Consider the following 22,074-nt stretch of genomic DNA (forward strand, 5'->3'; position numbering starts at 1 on the left):
GAAAAAGGAGGAGCTGTGCTACCCTTGAATGAGACTTTCCCTGATGAACAACTATATGCTGCCCAAGTCAAAGAGCCATGGTATGCTGATTTTGTTAATTATCTTGCTTGTGGTGTTCTTAGAAATGATCTAACTTCTCAGGATAAGAAGAAGTTCTTTTCCATGGTGAAACATTATGTATGGGATGAACCTTTCTTATTCAAGCATTGCCCGGATCAACTTATCAGAAGATGTGTTCCAGAAGAAGAGCAAGAAAGCATACTTAGGCATAGCCACGAATTGGCCTGTGGAGGTCACTTTGGAGCTAAGAAAACAGCACTTAAAATTCTGCAATCTGGTTTCTTTTGGCCCACTCTATTTAAAGATGCATTTAATTTTTGTGTTAAGTGTGATAGGTGCCAAAGGATGGGGAACATAAGTCGCAGGAACGAAATGCCATTGAATAACATACTTGTTGTGGAGCTCTTCGATGTGTGGGGTATTGATTTCATGGGGCCATTCCCATCTTCCTTTGGTTATACTTACATACTTGTTGCTGTTGATTATGTGTCTAAATGGGTGGAAGCCATAGCCACCAAAACCAATGATTATAAGGTGGTGTTGAAGTTCTTGAAGGATAATATTTTCACAAGGTTTGGTACTCCAAGGGCTGTCATTAGTGATGGAGGCAGCCACTTCTGTAACAAGCCATTCGAAGCACTCATGAAGAAGTACAACATCACCCATCGAGTCTCTACACCATATCATCCGCAAACTTCTGGTCAAGTGGAAATAAGCAATAGAGAAATTAAGCACATCCTGGAGAAGGTGGTGAACAATACAAGGAAAGATTGGGCAGCTAAGCTCAATGATTCATTATGGGCTTATAGGACTGCATATAAGACTCCCATTGGAAACAATTCAATTCTGGGTTATAAAGATTCAAGTAACAAGTCTAATTCAGATTCAAAGATTGATTCTAGCTAAAGTATGATTAGGCCATGGTGTTTGGTCCTAACCTTGTGTTCCTAATTCCCTAATTTGATCATTTGTTGTCTAACCTAAAATTAAGCATTAGGAACCCATTAAGCATAGAAGAACATTTTAAACAACCAAGTATGTATCTAATCCCTGTTGTCGAATGTCCATACATACTCTTCCTATTCATAGTTCAATTCGAATTAAAGCATGGTGTATACTCTTAATTCAAACCAAGATAGTTAACAAACAAGTTCTAATGGTGATCAATCATTCAAACAAGCATGTTAACTTATAAGCATAATGAATAAGAACATGAATCATGAATCAAACTTGAAACTCCAAACTTATAAACCCAGAATATTCATGTTAGGTTACATCGAAGCCCTAGTTATGGATTTAGCTACTCATAATGGAAAAGAGACTTGAACAGAAATGAGAAAACATAATGAATACAATAAGAGTAGAAAAACCCTTTTTCTGAAGTTCTTGTGGTGTCCAAGGCTTCTCCAAGTGCTTCTCCACTTCTAATGCTTCTCCAAGAGCTTCCCCACTTCTAGAAAGATGTATGAAGGATATGGAGGTGATTTGGGATGAGTTTGAGTGAGTGGTGATGGCTAAGGAAGATGAAATTCGTAGGGAAATGAAAGAGAGGTTTGCTGGAGTTGTTTTGGTGATTGTTGGAGTGTTTGGGATTTTGAGAGTGTTTGAGGATGGTTGGAGTGAATTGTGGGGGTTGTGAATCTCAGGATTTGTTGTGTCTTGAATGTGGAATGGATGTGGTATTTATAGGGAGAGGGGAGTGACAAATCTGAATTCAATATGGCTAATGCATACAACACTTGCATTATAAAAGATGAATTGGTTGATGCACTTCACTAATGCATACAACACTTGCATTATAAAATCTGAATTGGTTGATGCACTTCACCAATAGATCCCACCAGCAGCCCTAGCTCATCTTCATGTCACCATGACCAAGCTTCCAACCAGAAATGATAGCTCATACCTAGCTCACCATGACCAAGCATCCAACCAGCACATGCTGAGGTCAGCATAACCAGCAACTTCAAGGGCTTACAACTTGGGCTTCTCTTAATCAAATTAGGACTTTAAGCACTCGAAATTGAAGTTCAGAATGTCTTCTTTCCAGCCATATATCATTTGGGCCAATCCAAGGTCGGAGGAGGAAGTTAAGGCCAAAACAAATTTCTAACTCATTTTGTGCGCTGATAAAATCCATCCTGAGCATGGCTCTGTGTTTGCTAGGTAACAGACTCCATATTTATCCAATGGGGCCGAAGTTTGGATATGTTATAGTACACACCCATTGGAACAACTTTCATGAAGAATGCTGCCTCATCCGAGCTGTGTAGGTTGCTAAAACAAAGCTTGCAATATGACCTACGGAACTGGACTGGCAGGGGGCTGTAGCCAAAATGAGTTTGTCTTTTAAGCTCTTCTTCCATTCATCCAAATTAGGCCTTAACATGCTTGAATTGCATGAATTATGCTCTCTTGCTCTATTGGCCTACAAAACACACAAAGGGAGGGAAATAACTTAGAATTATAGGAACTAAGCAAAAGAAGTAAGTAAATTGGGCATGTATATGTATGAAATTATGAGCTTAACACACCCCCAAACTTAGATTTTGCTAGTCCTCGAGCAAAACAAAAGAGAAACAAAGATAAAAACAAAACAAGAAGTTAACTAGACCACTTTTGTAGGTAACTCGATTGCATTGAGCGTATGCAACAAGCCTTTAAACCTCTAGGCATCCCTAGTAGGAGGAGTTGTGTCTCCTGAGGGTTTAACAGATACGATACCCACAAACGTTTTTCTAACTCTACAAAACAAAATGGTTAGAAAAACAACTTTGAAATCAACTAATGAAAATGAAAGAAAGTTTTAGTCATACCTCCAACACCATAGAGTTGCCAAGATAGGTCATCAATCAGTGTGTACAAGTGGAAGCTATAGCTCAAAGGCACACAGTTTCAAAGCAAGCACACTCAAACCTTGAATAGAGAACATGCTTCGACTCTAATTCTCACAGATAACACTCAATCACTCAGAACCTATGTTTTAATTCTCTCAAGAAAGCATAAGTGAGTGTATGAAATAGAAGCACAAATTTGGTTAGATCTCATGAAAGGAATTAAATACTAAGAATAGAGATACACACATACTTACCAGCACCCATGAATACATCCTCAAAGATCAGCTAGGTCTTTCACAATGTTGTAATGAAAGGCTAAGGTTTAGGGGAAATGGAAGAATTGGAAGGAAAAACAAATAACTTAAGAACATACCAAGGTTGCATGCTTCATTAATCTGCAAGGCATCATTGATTTAGATTGGCATGGCAGCAAACTTCATGGTATCTCCTGGCATAGACTTTATTTTTCACACTTAGATCAAATCGAAACACTTTCATCTTCGTTGATTTGATCTGCATCTTCATTAACTTCATTGCACAGATTCACATCATCTTTATTTAGGTACATGGCTGCAACTTCCTTGCTTCAAACTTTATCTTGGCACACCTTGGTATATTTCTAAGCTATAGGGTATGGCTACAATAGGTCAAGTATCTCAGATTGAGATACAAAGGTAGGGAAATGATGAGGGTGATAGAAGAAAAGGCTTTAAGTGTTTGGCTTCAAGAGGGTTGATGGAACACACATATAGGTAGGGTGAAAAGAAAGCACATAGAATGGTTATGCACACATAGCCTAGCATCACTTCAATGAGTTCATTCATGAATGAGAGCAAGCACATGATATCTGCAAAAGAGAATCATCCTTAGTATTCAATCAAAATGGAATAATGAGATCAATTAGAGTGAATTGAAGAAAATAAGTATGGATGAGAAATAGAACACTTTAAACCCTCTCAAGAAAGCAATTAGGCTCGATATAGCTCACTAGGGTAGTCTCCACTATTTTCCTTCAAGAATTTGAGCGTGGTACTTTAGCCACCAGAATTCTAAGAGCAAAAGCTTTGTGAAGTGCAAAATTCTAATATGAAAACCTCAAATAGCAGCTCCATAGCATTGATTGTATGACATTCTTTAAAAAAATTAAAAAAATTAAAAATAAAAAAAATAAAAAAAATAAAAAAAAAATAGTGACAAGAGAACGAAAATTGAAAACACAAATGGATAAGAAAATTGAAATTGAAAACCTTCCCCCCAGACCTGAATTGAACATTGTCCTCAATGTGAAAGCATACAAAAGATGATTGAGAACAAACAAATGATAAAGGGAAAAGTTTAGAAGAAGGTTTAGGAAAAATAAAAAATAAAAAAAATGAATATATAAGCAACTCATGGATGACCAGTTAAGGGCCTCAGAAAACACAGCCAGGGGATCCGGGAAGGTTGGAGGGGTCACAATGGTCCCGCTTAAAACCCAAACTTCTTAGACACCGAAGGTGTCGCCTAAATAACTCCTAGACACTGTATTGACGGAAGTGCTCACTGGAGTTACCATAAGTTAGCTCATATGAAAAATCTTTTTAAATTTTTAAATTTTTTTTTTTTTTTTTTTTTTTTTAATTTTTATAAAAAAAGAAACAGAAATTTAAAATAATAACAAGTAAAGAGAAAGGATTGAAATGCTCCCCCTTGATGCGATTAGGTCGTTTGCTACCAAGCACCTTCTTCTTGAACACATGGGTTGCCTCCCAAGAAGCGCCTTAGTTACTGTCTTGGCAAGACATTGTGCAATCAGCTAAGTTGATGGTACGAAGGGAAGTTGATCTACCACATGGCCAGTTTGGATGCCAGCTGAAACTCCCTCATAGAATGGCTTTAAACGTTGTCCATTTACTTTGAAAGTCGAGCCATCTTTAGGGTTTTGAATCTCCACAGCTCCATAGGGAGAAACATTGACCACGGTGAATGGGCCTTGCCATCTAGACTTCAATTTTCCTGGAAAGAGACGCAAACGTGAGTTAAACAAAAGAACTGACATACCTTTGGAGAACTCTTTCCGTTGAATGTTTCTGTCATGGTAACTCTTGGTTCGTTCTTTGTAAAGCTTTGCATTCTCATAAGACTCATGTCTAATTTCTTCCAATTCATTCAGCTGAAACTTTCTTGCATGGCCTGTCTTGTCTAGATCAAAATTCAACTTCTTGATGGCCCAAAAGGCATTGTGTTCAAGCTCCATTGGTAGGTGACAAGCTTTCCCAAACACAAGACGATAAGGGCTCATTCCAATGGGAGTCTTATATGCAGTCCTATAAGCCCATAATGAATCATTGAGCTTAGCTGCCCAATCTTTCCTTGTATTGTTCACCACCTTCTCCAGGATGTGCTTAATTTCTCTATTGCTTATTTCCACTTGACCAGAAGTTTGCGGATGATATGGTGTAGAGACTCGATGGGTGATGTTGTACTTCTTCATGAGTGCTTCGAATGGCTTGTTACAGAAGTGGCTGCCTCCATCACTAATGACAGCCCTTGGAGTACCAAACCTTGTGAAAATATTATCCTTCAAGAACTTCAACACCACCTTATAATCATTGGTTTTGGTGGCTATGGCTTCCACCCATTTAGACACATAATCAACAGCAACAAGTATGTAAGTATAACCAAAGGAAGATGGGAATGGCCCCATGAAATCAATACCCCACACATCGAAGAGCTCCACAACAAGTATGTTATTCAATGGCATTTCGTTCCTGCGACTTATGTTCCCCATCCTTTGGCACCTATCACACTTAACACAAAAATTAAATGCATCTTTAAATAGAGTGGGCCAAAAGAAACCAGATTGCAGAATTTTAAGTGCTGTTTTCTTAGCTCCAAAGTGACCTCCACAGGCCAATTCGTGGCTATGCCTAAGTATGCTTTCTTGCTCTTCTTCTGGAACACATCTTCTGATAAGTTGATCCGGGCAATGCTTGAATAAGAAAGGTTCATCCCATACATAATGTTTCACCATGGAAAAGAACTTCTTCTTATCCTGAGAAGTTAGATCATTTCTAAGAACACCACAAGCAAGATAATTAACAAAATCAGCATACCATGGCTCTTTGACTTGGGCAGCATATAGTTGTTCATCAGGGAAAGTCTCATTCAAGGGTAGCACAGCTCCTCCTTTTTCTTCAACCACAATTCTGCTCAAATGATCAGCTACCACATTCTCACATCCCTTCTTATCTCGAATCTCCAAATCGAATTCTTGCAGCAAGAGAATCCATCTAATCAAGCGTGGTTTGGCATCCTTCTTAGTGAGCAAGTATCTAAGGGCTGCATGGTCAGAATAAACAATTACTTTAGAACCAACAAGGTAAGAACGAAATTTTTCTAAAGCAAAAACCACAGCAAGCAACTCCTTCTCTGTTGTGGAGTAGTTGATTTGAGCATCATTCAAGGTCCGGCTAGCATAATGAATCACATGGGGCAGCTTGTTCTTCTTTTGACCTAAAACTGCACCAATAGCAAAGTCAGAGGCATCACACATTATTTCAAATGGTAAAGACCAATCCGGAGCTATGATAATAGGGGCTGAAGTTAGCTCCCTCTTCAAGGTAGAAAAAGCTTCCATGCAAGCTTCATTAAACTCAAAAACAGCATCCTTAGCAAGGAGATTACACAATGGCCTTGTAATGCTTGAGAAATTTTTGATGAACCTTCTATAGAATCCAGCATGACCTAGAAAGCTTCTAATTCCTTTAACAGAGGTAGGGGGTGGAAGATTTGAGATGAGGTCGATCTTGGCTTTATCCACTTCGATTCCCTTGCTTGAAATCACATGGCCTAGTACAATGCCTTGTCTCACCATGAAGTGACACTTCTCCCAATTCAAAATCAGATTTGTTTCCTGGCATCTTTTAAGCACTAGAGACAAGTGGTGAAGACAATTATCAAAAGAGGAACCAAAAACTGAAAAATCATCCATAAATACCTCAATGAATCGTTCCACCATATCTGAAAAGATTGACATCATGCATCTTTGGAAAGTTGCTGGGGCATTGCATAAACCGAATGGCATCCTTCTATAAGCAAACGTACCAAATGGGCATGTGAATGTGGTTTTCTCTTGGTCTTCCGGAGCAATGGGAATTTGATTATAACCTGAAAAACCATCAAGAAAACAATAGTAAGCATGGCCAGATAAACGTTCAAGCATTTGATCAATAAAAGGTAAGGGGAAATGATCTTTTCTAGTGGATGTGTTCAACTTCCTGTAATCAATGCAAACTCTCCAACCAGTGACAGTTCGTGTAGGAACTAGCTCATTCTTCTCATTCTTCACAACGGTGATTCCGGACTTCTTTGGAACAACTTGCACAGGGCTCACCCACTTAGAATCTGAAATTGGGTAGATGATTCCTACATCGAGTAGCTTTAAAACTTCAGCTCTAACCACCTCTTTCATGTTGGGATTTAGCCTCCTTTGGGCATCACGAGATGGTTTGCTGTCTTCTTCCATTAAAATCCGGTGCATGCACATGCTTGGACTAATTCCTTTGATGTCTGCTATGGTCCACCCAATGGCTGTTTTATGCTCTTTTAGAACTTTAATTAAGCTCTCTTCTTCATGTGAGGAGAGACCTGCAGCAATTATAACAGGGAGAGTTTCGTTAGCACCCAAATATGTATATTTAAGATTATTGGGAAGAGGTTTAAGTTCTAGCTTTGGTGGGATGACAATGGATGGCTCCAATTTCGTGGATGATGGTCCAAGAGGCTCGATTGGTGGCCTAAAGGATGGTGGGTATGGCGGAAACACTTCTAAGGCAGCCACCACTTCTTGGAACTCCGGTTCACAAAGATCTTCCTCTTCTTGTGTTAAGACAGCTTCTAGAGCATCATTAGACTTTCTCTGCAAAATTTTGGAAGAAACCTCATGATCCACAACATCAATTGAAAAGCAAGAATCAAGAGAGATAGAAGGTTGAGATAGAGCATTAAGCATTTTAAATTCAACAGTTTCACCCAAAACAGTCATGGAGAGAGTGCTATCTTTCACTTTGATGATTGTGTCTGCAGTGGCCATGAATGGCCTGCCTAGGAGAATGGGATCAACACGATCTCCATTTGGATTGTCTTCCATGTCCATCACTACAAAATCAGCAGGGAGAATTAGTGTATTAACTTGAACTAGAATATCTTCTACAATACCTTTTGGATATTTTATAGAATGATCAGCTAGTTCAAGTCGCATTGAAGTCTTCTTCATCCCTTCTAAGCCAAGCTCTTGATAAACTGAATATGGCAAAACATTGATGCTTGCTCCCAAGTCCAACATGGCTCTTCCAACCTTCTTGCCTCCAATGTTAATGGGAATGTCAAAGCTGCCAGGATCATCTAGTTTTGGTGGAAGCTTCCTTTGCAATACAGCACTTACATTCTGGTCGAGCTTTACTCCTTCATTTGGAGCGAAATTGAGCTTGTGAGTTTTCAAGTCCTTGATGAATTTTCCATATGCAGGAATCTGTTCAATAAGATCAAGCAAAGGCAAATTGATATTAACTTTACTCAAAATATCATAAATCTCTTTAAAAGCCTTATCTTGCTTTGCTTTCTTAAGACGGCCTGGAAATGGAATCTGTGGAACATATGGAGCGGGTGGCACGTATCTATCTTCTTGAAGATGTGGTGGCACAAATTTGTCATCCCTTTTATGCAATTGGAATTGATCGGATTTCTGAGAATCTGATTTGGCCTTAGGAGCAGATTGAGAAGTTTTGAGTTGTTCTCCTTCCGTGGCCATGGTCTCCTCCTCTTCATTTTCTACAATCACAACATCATTTGAAAGATTAGAATCATCTTTATTATCAATGATCTTACCTGATCTGAGCACATGAATGGCCTTGGCTTCTGGGTTCTTTGGATTGATCTCAGTTTGGCTTGGCCATTTCCCAGGCACTCTTTGAGTTATTTCAGCAGCTATTTGGCCTAATTGGACTTCCAATTTGGAGATGGCAGCTTGTGTAGTTTGCTGAAAATTGGATTGGTTGATTGCCATCTGCTTCACTATATCTTCCAATGATGATGATGATTGTTGTGGCCTTTGGAATGAAGGGGGATTTGCTTGATTCTGGGTATTTCTCCATGAAAAGTTTGGATGATTCCTCCAACCTGGATTATAACTTTGAGAGTATGGATCATTTCTTGGACCTTGGTTGTAGGAATTTACCAACTTAGCTTGCTCTTGCACAAATTCTGGATATCCAGCCCCAAGTGGACAAGCTGTGGTAGCATGGTCATGAGATTCACAAATGCTACACACTTCCTTCGGAGGGCTTCTTGAGTTTAATGCAAGAAGAGCATCTAGCTTTTGTTCCAGTTTTGAAATCTGCACACTAGAAGCATCATTAGAACCACTAATAACACGTTTACCTCTTGTATCCGTATGTTGGGTCTCCATTGCTATCTCCTCAAAGAGTTCGTACGTTTCTTCTGGAGTTTTGGTTTTAAAAGAACCACCTGCAAAATTGGTGACTATATTATGACTAGAAGGGGTTAGTCCTTTATAAAACATACGCATTTGAAGCTTCAATGGAATCCCATGATGAGGACATTGGTTGAGCAACCCATTGAATTTCTCCCATGCTTCACAAAACGATTCATCATCTTGCTGTGCAAATAACAAGATCTTGTCCCTAAGCATGTCGGTCTTTTGCGTGGAGAAGTATTTTTCCAGGAACTTCTTTTGAATGGCAGACCATGTAGCGAGTGAACCAGGCTTCAAAGAATTCAACCAATACTTCGCCTTATCCTTTAAAGTGTATGGAAACACTCTCATTCGAAGTTGATCTTCTGTCACACCTGTCAAGGGAAAAGAACTCACAACATTAAAAATATCCTTTATATGAGTCAATGGATCTTCATTAGGTAAACCATAAAAGGAAGGCAGCATATTAAGATGAGAAGATTTAAGCTCATAATTTCGAGCTACAGTGGGCAGCAAAATGCTTGAAGGAGATGCTGGAATTGTTGGGATATCAAGTTCTCCCATGAACTCAATGGCAGCCATCATTTCTTCTTCTTCTTGGTCTGAACTTGCTTCCGAATTTGAAAGTGAAGAACCGGGAAGTTCAGTGTGGAGAGCAAGACTTGTAAATGTAGCAAGAGCTTGCTCTTTTGCAGTTGACAACTCCCTTTCTAGACGATTCTGAATTTCAGAGGTCACTCGTCTGGGTTGCAATGATGGTCCTGCGTTCAAAGATCTAGAACGTTGGAACGAAGACCTAACTTGTTCAAGTAATGGATTTTTAGACATAAACTACCTGAAACAGAAAATTAGATTAATTAGAAACACTAAAAAGAATAGGGTAACCTTGGTCACATAACCAGGGAAGAACTTTCGTTCAGTCCCCGGCAACGGCGCCAAAATTTGTTGTTAATATTATGTTAACTCGCAATTGTACGGGGCAATTAGTAGTATAGCAAGACAAGTACGAGGTCGTACCCACGAAGACTGAGAAGTTAAAACTAGTTATGTACTTAGATTACCAAATTCAAGAAAGTAGGAGGTTATGTCTAAAACAGAATTTAAAACAAGAGTGGTTGTGATTGTTGAACAAAAGAAGCAAAATGAAATTGCAAACGAAAACAAGTAAACAAATGTAACAAAGAGTGGTTTTAAGAGTTGGAAAACAGATTTTGAGACTAGGGCATTCGAATCACCATAACAATTCAATTCTGGGTTATAAAGATTCAAGTAACAAGTCTAATTCAGATTCAAAGATTGATTCTAGCTAAAGTATGATTAGGCCATGGTGTTTGGTCCTAACCTTGTGTTCCTAATTCCCTAATTTGATCATTTGTTGTCTAACCTAAAATTAAGCATTAGGAACCCATTAAGCATAGAAGAACATTTTAAACAACCAAGTATGTATCTAATCCCTGTTGTCGAATGTCCATACATACTCTTCCTATTCATAGTTCAATTCGAATTAAAGCATGGTGTATACTCTTAATTCAAACCAAGATAGTTAACAAACAAGTTCTAATGGTGATCAATCATTCAAACAAGCATGTTAACTTATAAGCATAATGAATAAGAACATGAATCATGAATCAAACTTGAAACTCCAAACTTATAAACCCAGAATATTCATGTTAGGTTACATCGAAGCCCTAGTTATGGATTTAGCTACTCATAATGGAAAAGAGACTTGAACAGAAATGAGAAAACATAATGAATACAATAAGAGTAGAAAAACCCTTTTTCTGAAGTTCTTGTGGTGTCCAAGGCTTCTCCAAGTGCTTCTCCACTTCTAATGCTTCTCCAAGAGCTTCCCCACTTCTAGAAAGATGTATGAAGGATATGGAGGTGATTTGGGATGAGTTTGAGTGAGTGGTGATTGATCGGTTCATAATTGTATATCATTTTGTACCCTTCTAGCTTATGATTTGGTTATGTTTTTGAGTTAAACTTGTGCTTTTAATCCTTTTTGTGTTTATCTTTCAGTTCATTGAGCTTTAGGTAATAATGATGGCTTTAGAGAGCATAATTCATGCAATTCAAGCATGTTAAGGCCTAATTTGGATGAATGGATGAAGAGCTTAAAGACAAACTCATTTTGGCTACAGCCCCCTGCCAGTCCAGTTCCGTAGGTCATATTGCAAGCTTTGTTTCAACAACCTACATAGCTCGAATGAGGCCACATTCTTCATGAAAGTTGTTCCAATTGGTTTGTACTATAACATATCCAAAATTCAGCCCTATTGGATAAATCTGGAGTCCGTTACCTAGCAAACACAGAACCATACTCAGGATGGATCTTATCAGCGCGGAAAATGAGTTACCAATTTGTTTTGGCCTTAACTTCCTCCTCCGACCTTGGATTGGCCCAAATAACATATGTCTGGAAAGAAGACATTCTGAACTTCAATTTCGAGTGCTTAAAGTCCTAATTTGATTAAGAGAAGCCCAAGTTGTAAGCCCTTGAAGTTGCTGGTCATGCTGACCTCAGCATGTGCTGGTTGGATGCTTGGTCATGGTGAGCTAGGTATGAGCTATCATTTCTGGTTGGAAGCTTGGTCATGGTGACATGAAGATGAGCTAGGGCTGCTGGTGGGATCTATTGGTGAAGTGCATCAACCAATTCAAGATTTTCTAATACAAGTGCATCACCCAATTTAGATTTTCTAATACAAGTGCATCAACCATTTCAGATTTTATAAAACAAGTGTTGTATGCATTAGCCATATTGAATTCAGATTTTCACTTCCCCTAGGCCTATAAATAGGGAAGTTCTCTAAGCTTGTAAACACACCCCAAGGGGGGGAGCTCTCAAACACTTCTCTAGAGCTCCCTTCCCTTCTCTCCCTCAAATTCTCTTAGTTTTCCTTTCTAGTTCTCAATTCTAGCTTTCCTTTTGCTTCTTAGTTGTAATTTATTTTTCATTATGTAAATTCTTTTCTTTAGTTTCAAGTTTGATTAGTTTCCAAGTTTCAATTATGGTTCATGTTCTTATTCATTATGCTTATAAGTTAATATGCTAGTTTGAATGATTGATCACCATTTAGGCTTGCATGTTAGCTATCTTGGTTTGAATTAAGAGTAGACACCATACTTTAATTCGAATTGAACTATGAATAGGAAGAGTATGTATGGACATTCGACAACAGGGATTAGATACATGCTTGGTTGTTTAAATTGTTCTTCTATGCTTAATGGGTTCCTAATGCTTAATTTTAGGTTAGACAACAAATGATCAAATTAGGGAATTAGGAACACAAGGTTATGACCACACACCATGGCTTAATCATACATTAGCTAGAATCAATCCGTTAATCTAATTGAACTTGGGAACTTATCTGCTTGAGTTAGTTATTTTCTTTCTTCCTTGTTTTATTTATTTCCCTTCTTTTTCATTTCTGTTTTGTGTAGGGAAAATGAATTGAATCATTCAATCACCAATGTGCCGCGATGAGCGAGGAAATAGCTTCCTTGAAGGCTATGGTGGCGGACTTGCAGAAGCGTCTCTACTGTGCCAATCAGCACGTGGAAGCACTGCAGAGGAAAAATGAGGACCATGTCGAGCTGCTGCAGATTCTGCAAGTAAGAGAAAATAGAGGCAAGCCATGATGATGATGAAGATGAAGAAGAAGAAGAAGAAGAAGAAGTTTTTTTATTTTTATTTTTATTTATTTTTATTTTTTTTATTTTTTTATTTTTATTTTTTTTGTTTTTTAATGCAGCGTTTGAAATAAAAATGTGTTTTAACACTCAGAAATAAACTAACTAACAATACCACGTAAATAAATAAATAAACTAACTTAACAAAACAAAAACAAAGACTATACAGAAAAGAAAACAAAGAAAATAAATAAATAAATAAAACTTAATTTAAAAACACACGAATATACAAGCAACTCACGGATGACCAGTTAAGGGCCTCAGAAAACACAGCCAGGGGATCCGGGAAGGTTGGAGGGGTCACAATGGTCCCGCTTAAAACCCAAACTTCTTAGACACCGAAGGTGTCGCCTAAAGAACTCCTAGACACTGTATTGACGGAAGTGCTTACTGGAGTTACCATAAGTCGGCTCATATGAAAAATCTTTTTTTTTTTTTTTTAATTTTAATTTTTAAGATAAGAAATAAAAACAAATTAAGATAAAATGAAACAACAAACCATAAACAAAAATGAACTAAGTACTGTAAACAAATTCAAACAAACAACATAAATTGTTGTACTAAACCAAGAAACCAAAGAAAAAAAAAAAACAAACAGCACTTTCTATCACCCGTTTATCACCATTTGGACAGATTCGTTTCTATGTTTTTCAGCTTCGACCTCTGTTCCGTTTTTAGGCTATAACTTTCCAACCGTAAGTCCAAATTTTACGTTCTTTATATGGTTGGATTCAGCATAGAAAAACAAAGAACTCAACGGGGACCAAAAGGCAAAAACAACTACGAAAATAAACAGAATTCAAAGAAGAGAAAGGATTGAAATGCTCCCCCTTGAAGCAATTAGGTCGAGTGTGATGCACTTGGAGGTCGCGACTTCTCTCATTGCTCCACACTTCCCATTCTTATGATTGAGGTTGCCATCTCTCTCCATTTATTGTTGAGCTATAATAAATTGCTAAAACAAACATAGAAAACTTGAAATAGAATTAAAAGGATGAGGAAATAAAAACTAAAATGAAAAGGAAAATCAACACACATCCAATTCCATGCTTCAAAGCAACAAGCACCAATGGGTTGTGTAAGCTGGGACTTAAACCCAGTTCTCTTGCTTGTTGGGCAATTGTCCTTTTCTGTTGGACTACAAACACAACTTGTCCATTAACGTCATTAACTTTAAAACAAGAAATTGTCTAGTTAAGAAAAAAAAATAAAGTAGGAAAGCCAAATAGAATCAAACAATGTTACCGATCCCCGGCAACGGCGCCAAAAACTTGTTGCGTAGATACAGCTGCACCAAAATGGATTCAGTTGCATCCTCAACTTGTGATACTCGCAAGTGCACGAGCCGTTCGGTAGTATAGCGTATGTAAGTGCGAGGTCGATCCCACGAGGATTGGTGATTGAATGATTCAATTCATTTTCCCTACACAAAACAGAAATGAAAAAGAAGGGAAATAAATAAAACAAGGAAGAAAGAAAATAACTAACTCAAGCAGATTAGTTTCCAAGTTTCAATTATGGTTCATGTTCTTATTCATTATGCTTATAAGTTAATATGCTAGTTTGAATGATTGATCACCATTTAGGCTTGCATGTTAGCTATCTTGGTTTGAATTAAGAGTAGACACCATACTTTAATTCGAATTGAACTATGAATAGGAAGAGTATGTATGGACATTCGACAACAGGGATTAGATACATGCTTGGTTGTTTAAATTGTTCTTCTATGCTTAATGGGTTCCTAATGCTTAATTTTAGGTTAGACAACAAATGATCAAATTAGGGAATTAGGAACACAAGGTTATGACCACACACCATGGCTTAATCATACATTAGCTAGAATCAATCCGTTAATCTAATTGAACTTGGGAACTTATCTGCTTGAGTTAGTTATTTTCTTTCTTCCTTGTTTTATTTATTTCCCTTCTTTTTCATTTCTGTTTTGTGTAGGGAAAATGAATTGAATCATTCAATCACCAATCCTCGTGGGATCGACCTCGCACTTACATACGCTATACATCTTTCTAGAAGTGGGGAAGCTCTTGGAGAAGCATTAGAAGTGGAGAAGCACTTGGAGAAGCCTTGGACACCACAAGAACTTCAGAAAAAGGGTTTTTCTACTCTTATTGCATTCATTATGTTTTCTCATTTCTGTTCAAGTCTCTTTTCCATTATGAGTAGCTAAATCCATAACTAGGGCTTCGATGTAACCTAACATGAATATTCTGGGTTTATAAGTTTGGAGTTTCAAGTTTGATTCATGATTCATGTTCTTATTCATTATGCTTATAAGTTAACATGCTTGTTTGAATGATTGATCACCATTAGAACTTGTTTGTTAACTATCTTGGTTTGAATTAAGAGTATACACCATGCTTTAATTCGAATTGAACTATGAATAGGAAGAGTATGTATGGACATTCGACAACAGGGATTAGATACATACTTGGTTGTTTAAAATGTTCTTCTATGCTTAATGGGTTCCTAGGGAAGTTCTCTAAGCTTGTAAACACACCCCAAGGGGGGGAGCTCTCAAACACTTCTCTAGAGCTCCCTTCCCTTCTCTCCCTCAAATTCTCTTAGTTTTCCTTTCTAGTTCTCAATTCTAGCTTTCCTTTTGCTTCTTAGTTGTAATTTATTTTTCATTATGTAAATTCTTTTCTTTAGTTTCAAGTAGATAAGTTCCCAAGTTCAATTAGATTAATGGATTGATTCTAGCTAAAGTATGATTAAGCCATGGTGTGTGGTCATAACCTTGTGTTCCTAATTCCCTAATTTGATCATTTGTTGTCTAACCTAAAATTAAGCATTAGGAACCCATTAAGCATAGAAGAACATTTTAAACAACCAAGTATGTATCTAATCCCTGTTGTCGAATGTCCATACATACTCTTCCTATTCATAGTTCAATTCGAATTAAAGCATGGTGTATACTCTTAATTCAAACCAAGATAGCTAACATGCAAGCCTAAATGGTGATCGATTCAAACTAGCATATTAACTTATAAGCATAATGAATAAGAACAAAAACCATAATTGAAACTTGGAAACTAATTCAACTTGAAAACTTAAGAAAAGAATTTACATAACAAAGAAAAATAAATTACAACTAAGAAAACATTAAAGAAAGCTAGAATTGAGAACTAGAAAGCAAAACTAAGAGAATTTGAGGGAGAGAAAAGAAGTGTGGCCAATGTAGTCACGACCCTAGGGTGATATAAGGAGAAATCAAGGTGATCTAGGGTAAAGAGCCGCAAAATTGGGCCAAATATTATACAAAGTATGTAAATGTCAAAATCAAATTGTGAAGTGATTCAATTGCAAAATCTGGTGTTGTGAGCTTTTCAATTTATGTGCCTTACATTTCAAATGTCCATGATCTTGTTTATATGACATGCTCTACTTTGTTCCTTAGACTTTGTGCTTCATTATCCATTACTTTTCTAACCATTACATTACATCCATGAGTAAAGTCCTATTGATTTTGGTTTAGCTTGGCAAACTTGTGTTCATTCTTGCAGGAATTCATATTGTTGTTTGAGAAGCATGAGTTGTATCTTCATGGCTACTTCACACACACACCTTGAGCATGATTTTTGTGAGATTGTGGTAGCACTTGAATAATGTTTAGAACTTCCTTAGTGCTTGTTTTGTTCCTTGTTGAGCCATGTCTATGAAGTTTAACATTTTTGTCCGGTTGGAAGGTTAACGTTTTTGTTTTTTTTTGTTTTTTTTGTTTTTCTTAAGAACTAACAAATCTTTTAAGTTTTCTAATTACTTTGTTTTACAGAGTCAGTAAAACGTTTGTGGGTATCGTATCTGTTAAACCCTCAGGAGACACAACTCCTCCTACTAGGGATGCCTAGAGGTTTAAAGGCTTGTTGCATACGCTCAATGCAATCGAGTTACCTACGAAAGTGGTCTAGTTAACTTCTTATTTTGTTTTGTTTTTCTTCGTTTTCCTTTTGTTTTGCTTGAGGACTAGCAAAATCTAGGTTTGGGGGTATTTGATCGGTTCATAATTGTATATCATTTTGTACCCTTCTAGCTTATGATTTGGTTATGTTTTTGAGTTAAACTTGTGCTTTTAATCCTTTTTGTGTTTATCTTTCAGTTCATTGAGCTTTAGGTAATAATGATGGCTTTAGAGAGCATAATTCATGCAATTCAAGCATGTTAAGGCCTAATTTGGATGAATGGATGAAGAGCTTAAAGACAAACTCATTTTGGCTACAGCCCCCTGCCAGTCCAGTTCCGTAGGTCATATTGCAAGCTTTGTTTCAACAACCTACATAGCTCGAATGAGGCCACATTCTTCATGAAAGTTGTTCCAATTGGTTTGTACTATAACATATCCAAAATTCAGCCCTATTGGATAAATCTGGAGTCCGTTACCTAGCAAACACAGAACCATACTCAGGATGGATCTTATCAGCGCGGAAAATGAGTTACCAATTTGTTTTGGCCTTAACTTCCTCCTCCGACCTTGGATTGGCCCAAATAACATATGGCTGGAAAGAAGACATTCTGAACTTCAATTTCGAGTGCTTAAAGTCCTAATTTGATTAAGAGAAGCCCAAGTTGTAAGCCCTTGAAGTTGCTGGTCATGCTGACCTCAGCATGTGCTGGTTGGATGCTTGGTCATGGTGAGCTAGGTATGAGCTATCATTTCTGGTTGGAAGCTTGGTCATGGTGACATGAAGATGAGCTAGGGCTGCTGGTGGGATCTATTGGTGAAGTGCATCAACCAATTCAAGATTTTCTAATACAAGTGCATCACCCAATTTAGATTTTCTAATACAAGTGCATCAACCATTTCAGATTTTATAAAACAAGTGTTGTATGCATTAGCCATATTGAATTCAGATTTTCACTTCCCCTAGGCCTATAAATAGGGAAGTTCTCTAAGCTTGTAAACACACCCCAAGGGGGGGAGCTCTCAAACACTTCTCTAGAGCTCCCTTCCCTTCTCTCCCTCAAATTCTCTTAGTTTTCCTTTCTAGTTCTCAATTCTAGCTTTCCTTTTGCTTCTTAGTTGTAATTTATTTTTCATTATGTAAATTCTTTTCTTTAGTTTCAAGTTTGATTAGTTTCCAAGTTTCAATTATGGTTCATGTTCTTATTCATTATGCTTATAAGTTAATATGCTAGTTTGAATGATTGATCACCATTTAGGCTTGCATGTTAGCTATCTTGGTTTGAATTAAGAGTAGACACCATACTTTAATTCGAATTGAACTATGAATAGGAAGAGTATGTATGGACATTCGACAACAGGGATTAGATACATGCTTGGTTGTTTAAATTGTTCTTCTATGCTTAATGGGTTCCTAATGCTTAATTTTAGGTTAGACAACAAATGATCAAATTAGGGAATTAGGAACACAAGGTTATGACCACACACCATGGCTTAATCATACATTAGCTAGAATCAATCCGTTAATCTAATTGAACTTGGGAACTTATCTGCTTGAGTTAGTTATTTTCTTTCTTCCTTGTTTTATTTATTTCCCTTCTTTTTCATTTCTGTTTTGTGTAGGGAAAATGAATTGAATCATTCAATCACCAATCCTCGTGGGATCGACCTCGCACTTACATACGCTATACTACCGAACGGCTCGTGCACTTGCGAGTATCACAAGTTGAGGATGCAACTGAATCCATTTTGGTGCAGCTGTATCTACGCAACAGTGATGGCTAAGGAAGATGAAATTCGTAGGGAAATGAAAGAGAGGTTTGCTGGAGTTGTTTTGGTGATTGTTGGAGTGTTTGGGATTTTGAGAGTGTTTGAGGATGGTTGGAGTGAATTGTGGGGGTTGTGAATCTCAGGATTTGTTGTGTCTTGAATGTGGAATGGATGTGGTATTTATAGGGAGAGGGGAGTGACAAATCTGAATTCAATATGGCTAATGCATACAACACTTGCATTATAAAAGATGAATTGGTTGATGCACTTCACTAATGCATACAACACTTGCATTATAAAATCTGAATTGGTTGATGCACTTCACCAATAGATCCCACCAGCAGCCCTAGCTCATCTTCATGTCACCATGACCAAGCTTCCAACCAGAAATGATAGCTCATACCTAGCTCACCATGACCAAGCATCCAACCAGCACATGCTGAGGTCAGCATAACCAGCAACTTCAAGGGCTTACAACTTGGGCTTCTCTTAATCAAATTAGGACTTTAAGCACTCGACATTGAAGTTCAGAATGTCTTCTTTCCAGCCATATATCATTTGGGCCAATCCAAGGTCGGAGAAGGAAGTTAAGGCCAAAACAAATTTCTAACTCATTTTGCGCGCTGATAAAATCCATCCTCCAAGGCTTCTCCAAGTGCTTCTCCACTTCTAATGCTTCTCCAAGAGCTTCCCCACTTCTAGAAAGATGTATGAAGGATATGGAGGTGATTTGGGATGAGTTTGAGTGAGTGGTGATGGCTAAGGAAGATGAAATTCGTAGGGAAATGAAAGAGAGGTTTGCTGGAGTTGTTTTGGTGATTGTTGGAGTGTTTGGGATTTTGAGAGTGTTTGAGGATGGTTGGAGTGAATTGTGGGGGTTGTGAATCTCAGGATTTGTTGTGTCTTGAATGTGGAATGGATGTGGTATTTATAGGGAGAGGGGAGTGACAAATCTGAATTCAATATGGCTAATGCATACAACACTTGCATTATAAAAGATGAATTGGTTGATGCACTTCACTAATGCATACAACACTTGCATTAAATCTTTCCCTGGTTATGTGCCCAAGGTTACCCTATTCTTTTTAGTGTTTCTAATTAATCTAATTTTCTGTTTCAGGTAGTTTATGTCTAAAAATCCATTACTTGAACAAGTTAGGTCTTCGTTCCAACGTTCTAGATCTTTGAACACAGGACCATCATTGCAACCCAGACGAGTGACCTCTGAAATTCAGAATCGTCTAGAAAGGGAGTTGTCAACTGCAAAAGAGCAAGCTCTTGCTACATTTACAAGTCTTGCTCTCCACACTGAACTTCCCGGTTCTTCACTTTCAAATTCGGAAGCAAGTTCAGACCAAGAAGAAGAAGAAATGATGGCTGCCATTGAGTTCATGGGAGAACTTGATATCCCAACAATTCCAGCATCTCCTTCAAGCATTTTGCTGCCCACTGTAGCTCGAAATTATGAGCTTAAATCTTCTCATCTTAATATGCTGCCTTCCTTTTATGGTTTACCTAATGAAGATCCATTGACTCATATAAAGGATATTTTTAATGTTGTGAGTTCTTTTCCCTTGACAGGTGTGACAGAAGATCAACTTCGAATGAGAGTGTTTCCATACACTTTAAAGGATAAGGCGAAGTATTGGTTGAATTCTTTGAAGCCTGGTTCACTCGCTACATGGTCTGCCATTCAAAAGAAGTTCCTGGAAAAATACTTCTCCACGCAAAAGACCGACATGCTTAGGGACAAGATCTTGTTATTTGCACAGCAAGATGATGAATCGTTTTGTGAAGCATGGGAGAAATTCAATGGGTTGCTCAACCAATGTCCTCATCATGGGATTCCATTGAAGCTTCAAATGCGTATGTTTTATAAAGGACTAACCCCTTCTAGTCATAATATAGTCACCAATTTTGCAGGTGGTTCTTTTAAAACCAAAACTCCAGAAGAAACGTACGAACTCTTTGAGGAGATAGCACTGGAGACCCAACATACGGATACAAGAGGTAAACGTGTTATTAGTGGTTCTAATGATGCTTCTAGTGTGCAGATTTCAAAACTGGAACAAAAGCTAGATGCTCTTCTTGCATTAAACTCAAGAAGCCCTCCGAAGGAAGTGTGTAGCATTTGTGAATCTCATGACCATGCTACCACAGCTTGTCCACTTGGGGCTGGATATCCAGAATTTGTGCAAGAGCAAGCTAAGTTGGTAAATTCCTACAACCAAGGTCCAAGAAATGATCCATACTCTCAAAGTTATAATCCAGGTTGGAGGAATCATCCAAACTTTTCATGGAGAAATACCCAGAATCAAGCAAATCCCCCTTCATTCCAAAGGCCACAACAATCATCATCATCATTGGAAGATATAGTGAAGCAGATGGCAATCAACCAATCCAATTTTCAGCAAACTACACAAGCTGCCATCTCCAAATTGGAAGTCCAATTAGGCCAAATAGCTGCTGAAATAACTCAAAGAGTGCCTGGGAAATGGCCAAGCCAAACTGAGATCAATCCAAAGAACCCAGAAGCCAAGGCCATTCATGTGCTCAGATCAGGTAAGATCATTGATAATAAAGATGATTCTAATCTTTCAAATGATGTTGTGATTGTAGAAAATGAAGAGGAGGAGACCATGGCCACGGAAGGAGAACAACTCAAAACTTCTCAATCTGCTCCTAAGGCCAAATCAGATTCTCAGAAATCCGATCAATTCCAATTGCATAAAAGGGATGACAAATTTGTGCCACCACATCTTCAAGAAGATAGATACGTGCCACCCGCTCCATATGTTCCACAGATTCCATTTCCAGGCCGTCTTAAGAAAGCAAAGCAAGATAAGGCTTTTAAAGAGATTTATGATATTTTGAGTAAAGTTAATATCAATTTGCCTTTGCTTGATCTTATTGAACAGATTCCTGCATATGGAAAATTCATCAAGGACTTGAAAACTCACAAGCTCAATTTCGCTCCAAATGAAGGAGTAAAGCTCGACCAGAATGTAAGTGCTGTATTGCAAAGGAAGCTTCCACCAAAACTAGATGATCCTGGCAGCTTTGACATTCCCATTAACATTGGAGGCAAGAAGGTTGGAAGAGCCATGTTGGACTTGGGAGCAAGCATCAATGTTTTGCCATATTCAGTTTATCAAGAGCTTGGCTTAGAAGGGATGAAGAAGACTTCAATGCGACTTGAACTAGCTGATCATTCTATAAAATATCCAAAAGGTATTGTAGAAGATATTCTAGTTCAAGTTAATACACTAATTCTCCCTGCTGATTTTGTAGTGATGGACATGGAAGACAATCCAAATGGA

At 37.9% G+C, this 22,074-nt stretch overlaps 2 non-coding genes across 2 annotated transcripts; one reads left to right on the plus strand and one right to left on the minus strand.

Moving 5' to 3' along the window:
* The first annotated feature begins 9,481 nt into the window (after positions 1 to 9,481).
* Positions 9,482 to 9,588, plus strand: LOC148293809 (small nucleolar RNA R71). The gene has a single exon (XR_015836852.1). It is a non-coding gene; the product is annotated as a small nucleolar RNA R71 (small nucleolar RNA).
* A 10,905-nt stretch (positions 9,589 to 20,493) lies between these two features.
* LOC148293810 (small nucleolar RNA R71) lies at positions 20,494 to 20,600 on the minus strand. Its single transcript, XR_015836853.1, has one exon. It is a non-coding gene; the product is annotated as a small nucleolar RNA R71 (small nucleolar RNA).
* Positions 20,601 to 22,074: the final 1,474 nt, after the last annotated feature.

The sequence above is a fragment of the Prunus avium genome, chromosome 6, assembly GCF_965620075.1.
Source record: "Prunus avium chromosome 6, drPruAviu1.hap1.1, whole genome shotgun sequence".
Classification (NCBI taxonomy): domain Eukaryota; kingdom Viridiplantae; phylum Streptophyta; class Magnoliopsida; order Rosales; family Rosaceae; genus Prunus; species Prunus avium.